The 8,923-nt window shown below is 39.1% G+C and overlaps 1 long non-coding RNA gene across 1 annotated transcript; it reads right to left on the bottom strand.

Moving 5' to 3' along the window:
• Positions 1–1,309: 1,309 nt before the first annotated feature.
• On the bottom strand, positions 1,310–2,746 carry LOC125374583. The gene is made up of 3 exons (XR_007218678.1): positions 2,688–2,746; positions 2,000–2,209; positions 1,310–1,398 (listed from the first exon to the last, which is right to left on the bottom strand). It is a non-coding gene; the product is annotated as an uncharacterized LOC125374583 (long non-coding RNA).
• Positions 2,747–8,923: the final 6,177 nt, after the last annotated feature.

Genomic DNA, 8,923 nt, shown 5'->3' with positions numbered 1-8,923 from the left:
ACGCTAGAGATAGGGAATGTTATTGTTCACCTTTGGGATATTTTGGGCCACATAATCAGAAATCAGGCACACTTCTACGGAGTTTTCGAATGATTTGTATCGGAAATGTTCACTTTGAGTGATCTGGTTGTGCAGTTGTGAACAAGCAACTCCCGAAACAGTGCAACAAAATACGCTTCGAAGAGGACACTGATGGCACAACCGGATCATCCCAAGTAAGTCTAGATATCTGTCCAGATAGTTTAAACTGACACGCTTATCCTTTGACGTTAAATCAAGTTGGAAGTTGCGAAAGTAGTCGGGTGCGTCACGCTCATTGGGACCCTCGATCTATTGAACGGTAGTCGTACATTGTAAATGGATATAGCTCGATCATATAATGTCTGTGGAAGCTCAATGCATAACATATATAGAGTGCAAACCGAATTTGATGTGTGTGACTATCTTGTTTGGTTTAATAAAGTGTTTGTTAATATCTCTCGCTCACGTGAGTTTGCTTCAGTTCTGCATTGTAGTTGCAAAATGAATGACGTCTCGCATGTTTTTATGAATGAAAAAAATAGTCCCGGTGTGACAGAGGTCACGGTTATCCAATCAAAACGAATAAAACAAGGTCAACCTTGTACGACACACGTGTGACGTACGGATTTAGTATCTTACCACCTGTATCTTCACCACGTGGGTAATAAAGTTGAATACATTTGTGTTGAACTCTGATAATCGAATAAAAGTGACAAAATCCTTTTACTTTGCATAAGAAAGCAGAGTCCATTGTACGGTTCTGACTTCATAAAAAGTATATGTTTGTGAATCTCTATCCAAAAGTGATGATACCAGGTGTTGAGGAAAGGGTGACCTTATCCTGGCCAAGTGGTGGCACCCATCACAAACAACATGGAAAGGCAAGTCAAGTATTCACCTGCAAAAGCAAGGATGGATGAGTGACCGGGTGGAGACCAGCTATTGTTTCAGCTACAATTTGTCGCAATACGGGATCTACAAAGCCTGTGAGATAGCCTGGCGCTAAAAGCGTTGCCCTGTCAGGCAAAAGTCTAGTGTTCGATTCCCAACTACCGTACACTGTGATGAGCCTGTTTTGTTGAACCTTGTTCGGCAATGGCCAGAATATTGATAAAGCCGGCTCATTTCCTCTACTGAATCTTTTGGTAGCCCCTTCTTCAAACTTCCCCCAAAGCTAAGATTGTAACGCAATCAGAAAATGCACGATCACTTGAGCCTTCCTTATTCTATATTTCCAAATTAGGTAGATAGCTCTACATACAGCCGATACAATAATAAAACGCATGGAAATGTTGGAAAGATTTATTGTTCAACTGATCATTGCGAATCAGTGTTCATTTGTCTCTGTGATACGTTCCAGGTTTGGGTTCACAAACTCTGAAACATAAGAGATAAAGTTTTAAATGCATATCTATGTAACGTCTTAGATATAACTGATTTATGTGATATAAGCATAAGAAAGAATCACAGTTAACAGTGACGTGATGACACTGTTGTAGGACGTCCGGGACTGATATCACGTTCTGATTGCATGCAGCTTAATGTGGAAAACGTAGATACCTAATGAATATGTGAATAAGAGAAAATGCACCTTGGTATTTGAAAAAAAGAAAAATTGTTAAAGCAGTGGCAAAAATATATTCAAGGTATTTTCAGGAATGACCCATGAATGATGTATACTAACAGAAAACTGTGCTTCTTATAAAGTTCCAACAACAATACTGACAGATGCACATATAATTTCAGAATATATGCATTTTCCATTGTTCCGTTAGCATACAGAGGTTAACATTATTCGAATGATACAGTCAAATCTCCAAGATATGTGATTTGCTTCATGAGTAGAATACACACAGATCGATTGATAATTCGTCAAAAACATTGAATGCGTGTTCCATACAATATCCGTTATCATTCTGAATCTTGTTACCAGAGTACTGTGAGACAGACAAGATTTAGAAAATATGTCATAACATACCTTGTACCTAGTAGCCATAATAGCGCGATCTATAAGGTTTTTGGGGGTAAGGTGCATCAAATTCAATATGGCCACCGCCATATCCGCCATAACCGCCATAACCGCCATAGCCGCCATAGCCGCCCTTGGGCCTGTAAAAGTGGGCCTGGGAAAGAGCCAACACCAATGCCACCAACAAAACAGCGAACAGGTTCTTCATCCTGACGATTACTGAGGGAAACGAAGAGTAATTATTAACAAAACAGTTTATCGTGATCAGTTTACAAATGTGGTGACATGCATCTCAATCGGTTAGGGTTTCTTTTTGTGCGAAGACAACCAGATGCATTCTTTGCTCGTCATCAGTTAAAGGTCGGAGTGGATCTGGGGTGGGGTGTGGGGGTTGGGGGATGGGGGGGTCTTATTCATAATTATTACAATTAACAAAATGTCATAGCTTTGATATGATTAACAGCCTTGGTTACAACAGTAACAACATGTTCTGACATTCAGTCTGATGTTGTTTAAAGGAGAAAGGGCACTGCAACAGTGTAATTATTGTATATAGTAATTATTTGTATGAAGCAAAGTTATCTCATTTAACAAAGTTGCAGGGCCTTGATCACCCATCCACAAAGAGATGCAGCGATCCACACATAACAATATCATATGTATAATATAATAGTAGTTACGAGTACTGAGTACTTACCAGTATCCAGACAAGATAGTGTTGTGTCAAATTATTGAAAATCCTCTCCTTTTATAGAGCAAGGGACAAACTTCAGCCTACATTTAACTGAATTAATAACATATCAGTTCACGACAGTTGAGAGCACTTATTTGATTGATTTTATATTGCGCAAGGACACGATTCGTTACAAATGGAGGCCTTGGAAGATATTAAAAAAATTAATGTCTAACAAATCTTCGTACAGGATTGAATTTCATTCGCACTCACTCACTGATTGTTACGTCATTTATTAAGAACAAGCAGAATAAAGTTACCAAATACTGACCAAAAAAACCTAAACAGTTTAAAGGTTTTGGATACTAGTCTCAAATGATTTCCTATTTGATTGTGCCTTTTCTCCAATTTAGAGACTTCATAAAAGAGAGCTGAGATTATTTTTTCCAGTCTCATTTCAAATTGAACCTATGAAAAGAATGTTTAATATTTAATATAACTTTCTCACCATTCACTAAAACCTATCAAATTACACATAATGATCTGAAGTTGACCATATTGGTTTCATTTTATGTCACCGAAACATGTCAAACTTGAAAGTTACATGTCAACTTGTGTTAATCTCTCTTGAGTTGCGTGAGGGCACTGGGTAGAAAGTTCGAGTCGCTAGTCTAGCTGTATATAAGGGGACAAGGGTGTGTTTCTCTCACACTTTTAATCTCATCAGGACAAGCTTTCGTGTTTGCATCACTAATACTCGCTGAATCCCTGCCAAGGCCCGTCTGGGAAGCTTGACGGCTGTCTCTGCTGGGGGAATATATACAGTAAACTACGGTTATAACGAACACGCTTATAACGAACTGACGGATATAACGAACTTACTTTTTTGGTGCCGACTATTTGCTGTAGTTATGTTGTATATATGCTTATAACGAACTACGGTTATAACGAACTAAAATAAGTAGTTCGTTATAACCGTATTTCACTGTATTATTATCAATGAATGTATCACCACTGTATTTTTGTATTTGATACTAACCACTACCATCATATACTGTACTGCACTATCTAAAACATTGACCTTGTTTTTGGACGGTGCTATTAAATTCTCACAAAATGCATATGTGGCTCTGTAAACTTCCCCTCTGAAATATTTGCCAGACTGAGGTAGGTTGTTTAGACTTAAGTATCCTGCAGAACATTAAAATATCATGCTGACAGCATTTTCTGTTAAGTGCTGTCTTTGTTGCTATTTTAAATTGTTGACTACATATTCAGGTGAGCTACAGTGCCGAGGCACTATCTTTAGAGACTAGATGGGTTGGGTTGATGAAAGAACACTTAAAAGAGTGAGCGACCCTTAAACCCTGTTAACTGAAACGCATACTGATCCGAAATATGACTGTTGTTTTACGTCACATTCATTTTCATTCCGGTTGTGTCACAGCACCATGTATCCAGGTGAACCTGGGCCAGCTTATCTATTATTACCACTAGAAAATAGCCCACAGTCATTGAGATCATACACAGCAACCACGAGACCCTTAATACTAGGTTCTGAATACAAGCATGGGATAATAAGGAACTATTTTTACCCCAAAATGTCAACATGTTTTGTATTGTAGTGGACCTTTTTTTACCCCAAAATGTCAACATGTTTCGTAGTGTAGTGGACCTATTTTTACCCCAAAATGTCAACATGTTTCGTAGTGTAGTGGACCTAATTTTACCCCAAAATGTCAACATGTTTCGTAGTGTAGTGGACCTAATTTTACCCCAAAATGTCAATATGTTTCGTAGTGTAGTGGACCTAATTTTACCCCAAAATGTCAACATGTTTCGTAGTGTAGTGGACCTATTTTTACCCCAAAATGTCAATATGTTTCGTAGTGTAGTGGACCTAATTTTACCCCAAAATGTCAACATGTTTCGTAGTGTAGTGGACCTATTTTTACCCCAAAATGTCAACATGTTTCGTAGTGTAGTGGACCTTTTTTTACCCAACACATTTCAATATGTTTCGTAGTGTACTTGACTTATTTTTACCCCAAAATGTCAACATGTTTCTAGAACGTGAGCGAGTGAGTTGAGTTTAAAGCGACTGTCAATGGAATCGTTTAAGGAGACCTGCACTTTCAATATCGTCCATTATTCAATATCGTGTTGTGGGGTTGATATTTTACACACAAGACATGTAATAAAACTACAAGTGGGGATGCTAAGACATCTTGTATCTACTTCAGTGAATGCGATAGGTGTGAAAGTAGCCCACATTGCATGTTTTTTTCTTTTCTAAATGACCTTGTGCATGTGCATGCCATGTATTTGCAACGCAAAATAAGAACTGTTCAAATAGAATGTGATTAAAAGCTACGTAAAATTGTATCATAATCAGCTGTCCTTCTTTGTTATCAAATCGTCATGGTTATTACACATAACACCGACTGATGCAGGCTTTAGACGTTAACTACTTTGTGAAGCCCACAGACTGATGCTGTCAAACAAGGAATCATCAAAAAGACGAACCCACAATCATACGAGCCATGGCCTCAAGCAAATATACCGGATAAGAAGGTGAGTGAGTGAGTTGGGTTTAACGCCGCTTTTAACATTATTCCAGTTATATCGCGGCGTGTCAGCTTAATGTGGGAGGAAAGCCCGAAGTGATGCAGGTCTCAGACGTTTACCACTTCGGTGAAACCCACGAGCACGGGTATGGTGCTGGAAAACCTAGAAACATAATCGAAGTGAACCGGGATTCGAACCCACAATCATAGGTTTCTGGCATGTCCAGGGGACGCAACTCTGCACGGCTAACAGACGACTGGGCCACCCGAGTAGTATACCAGGCTTATTCAACCGGAAGTGACGACATAACCGGAAGTGACGTAGCATGATGATTATTGGTAATAGTGAAGACAGGAAGAGACGTCATAACCGGAAGTGTATTCTGGGAATGAAGATGGAAGTGACGTCATAGAATTTCCGATTTAGTGTGTCTACCCGTTTAGTGAGAATGGAGTGATAAAATGGCGTCTCGTGTAAGAAATGACGTCTGGTGGTCAGATGTGTGAGAGACGGGAAAATGGCGGACATGGGTATTGAGAAAGTCACTTAGTAATAGAGACAGGCGTCGTACATGTTAAAAAATGACAGTCTCGCTACATAATGGTCGGACATTTATGCTGTATACCCTTCATGAGCAATAATAGTTTGATCATAGTGTACAAATTAACGAGTGTATTTATAAAATGGCTGTATTTGTAAATAGTGGACATGGGCTTCGAGAGAGTTTCGTAGTAATAGAGACAGATGTCGTACATGTTAAAAAAATGACAGTCTCGACACATATAGTCGGACATGTATGCTAGTTTGATCATGGTGTATAAATTGACGAATGCATGTGTAAAATGGATGTATTTGTTTGGCTGTATTCGTGACGTTTATTAAATCGAACAATGTCTTTGCTAAATACATAATGTAATGGCGTGTTTCTTACATGCAAAATACATCGCATACAGGATAATCAAAACGAATCATCATGTATTCAAGTTTTCTTTCGTTTTATTTGGTTGGTCCTTATAAGGACCTTTGAATAGAAGCGTATACCGGAGTTATACGTTTCTAAATACCATCTTCATATACGAGCAGTTAGGTGAATATCGCCTGTGTTCTGTGACGGAACTATCCGTACTTTTCCAACGATACAATTTAACTCCGCAATGAAAGCATCCAACCGATCTTGCATATACTTCATATTGGGTCTGACAGGTATATCCAACGAATCAGTGTCGAAATATACATTGCATTCACAGGAATCAACGCCCGAGTCGTAATTGGGATCCGTATTAGACATCCTTCCAGCGCTGCAGTCACACTTGGAATGATGATTTTAGCCAAGGCGTGGCAATAGACTTACTTACTTACTTACTTTGGAGATTTAACGTGCGCTTTCCGACTGATGCGTATTTCGCACACGGGCCCGGCCAGGCCATTTAATGTGTTTCCGAAAGGGGCGAAGGTGGTCTGTGCAACCCAAGAGGGGGGTTTTAGGGGTTGCTTATATAGAATTGGGGAATTTTGAGATTTGGAATAGATGCCGATGGGATTGGGGAGGAGAACTAAGGGAGCTGGGTATGGTGGATGTTTGTTTGTTTATGTGATTTTGATTTGGTAGGTTATTGTGTTTTTTGATGCGTTTTATTAGTTCCGTTTTTATTAAGAATACGCCTAAGGCCTTGAAGTTTTCTAGTTTATTTTGTGGGTTTAGTATTGCTTCTAGAGTTAGAGCCTTGTTTAGATTGAGGGTGGTTTGTAATGCGGTTCGATGTGTTAGGTAGTGTGTGCAGTGGATGAGTGCGTGTTCTGGGGTTTCTAGTTGTTTGCAGTGTGGGCAGTTACCTGTAGTGTGTTTTTTAAAAAATTTTAGGTGGTTATTTAAGTTGGTGTGTCCTGTTTGGAGTTTAGTGATTACTCTGTCGATTTTTTTGGATGGATGGAGAATTTTTGGTTTGGTTAGTGGTTTGCTGAGCACTTTTTTGATTTGGCTGTTTGAGTTTAGATATAGGTTATGCCATTTTTTGGTGATTTTTTGCTTGTTTACACTTTTAATTTCTGATTTTGAGATGGGTAAGTTTAAGCTTATTTCTGGGATTTTGAGGGATAGTTTAGCTGCTTTATCGGCGTTTTCATTACCGTATATTCCTACGTGGGCGGGTATCCACAAGAAGGTTATTTGTTTGCCTGCCTTAGTTAGGTCGTTGGAGCTTTTAAGTATTTGATTTATTAATTTAGGTCGGTTTTTGGTATTTTTGTTTTGGAGGGCTTGCAGTCCACTTAGGGAGTCGGTAAGTATTAGGATTTTTTTGTGTTTTTTGGATTCTTGATTATGTAGGGCTGAGGCCATGCCCATTAGTTCTGCCGTGAATATTGATTGGTTGTTTGGGAGTCGGAAGGATTGTGTGGTTTTAGTTGGTTGTGTGGTATGGACTCCGAAACCTGTGTGTCTGGAGGTCGGATCTGAGGATCCGTCCGTGTAAATGTGACACCAATTTGGCCAATTTTCGTGTATGTATGCTAGTGTGGTAGTTTTAGCTATGTTTGGGTCGGTTTGTTTATTTATTTGGCTAGCTAGTGTTGTGTCTATTTTGGGTATTTTAAGTTTAGGGGTGAAGATATTTGATTGTTTGCAGTTTTGTTTAAGATTTTTAATTTGGTGTTCATTTAGGTAGTTTGTTATTCTTTGGGTTATTGGGGTAAGTAAGGGGTGTTTACGAGCTAGAGCTTGGTTTTTGGGGCTGATGTTTTGGTTTATTAAGTTTTGGATGAGAGGGTTTGATTGGGACGCGGCCCAGAAATTTAAGCTTAGCTGTTCCCTGCGTAGACTTAGTGGCATTTCTCCTGTTAAGGCCTGAAGTGAGGTGTAGGAGGTGCCATGTTGGGTGCGTGTAATTAGTTTGAGAGCCTGATATTGTATTGAGTCAAGTTTTTTAGATAGAGAGTTGTTTAGGGTGTTGTATATGGCGCAGCCGTAGTCTAGTCTAGTTTTGATCTAATTAGTGATATGTAGAGAGAGAGGAGGGTATCTTTGGATGCTCCCCAGTTAGAGCCAGTTAGGCATCTTAGGGTGTTTAGGTCTTTACTGCATTTAGTTGTTAGGTTTTGGATGTGAGCATCCCAGGTGAGATGTTCATCGAAAATAAGTCCTAAGAATTTGGTTTGTTTTTGAAATTTGATTGTTTGATTGTTTAGCTGGAGGATTGGGGAGGCGGGTTTCATGTTTTTATGTTTGAATACTATTCCTGTTGTTTTTTCTGAGTTAAGGGAGAAGCCCCATTTGTCAGCCCATTGTTGTATTTTATTAAGAGATTTTTGGAGTAAATTTTGGACCATGTTCATGCTTTTAGTGCGGATCCAGATGGCTCCATCATCCGCGAATTTTGATGTGTTTACTTTAGGGGATAGGCCCTCGAATAGATCGTTTATCATTATATTGAAGAGGGTGGGGCTGAGGATACTGCCCTGTGGAGTACCATTTTCTAGGGGACATTGGTCCGATAGAGTTTGGTCTATACCCACGGTTATTTTACGATTGTTTAGGAAGTCCTGGATGTAGTTTATTATCTGACCATCGAGTCCTATTTTTTTAAGTTTTTGTATTAGCCCATCGTGCCATACCATGTCGAAAGCTTTAGAGAAGTCTAAGAAGATGCCTGTGGTATATTGTTTATTTAGCTGTCCTGTCTTAATATCTTGTTCTA

This window comes from Haliotis rufescens, unplaced genomic scaffold, assembly GCF_023055435.1.
Source record: "Haliotis rufescens isolate VD_foot unplaced genomic scaffold, xgHalRufe1.0.p SCAF_59, whole genome shotgun sequence".
In the NCBI taxonomy this organism is placed as follows: domain Eukaryota; kingdom Metazoa; phylum Mollusca; class Gastropoda; order Lepetellida; family Haliotidae; genus Haliotis; species Haliotis rufescens.
Note: the sequence above shows the minus strand (reverse complement) of the source record. Positions and strands in the feature narration are given on the sequence as shown.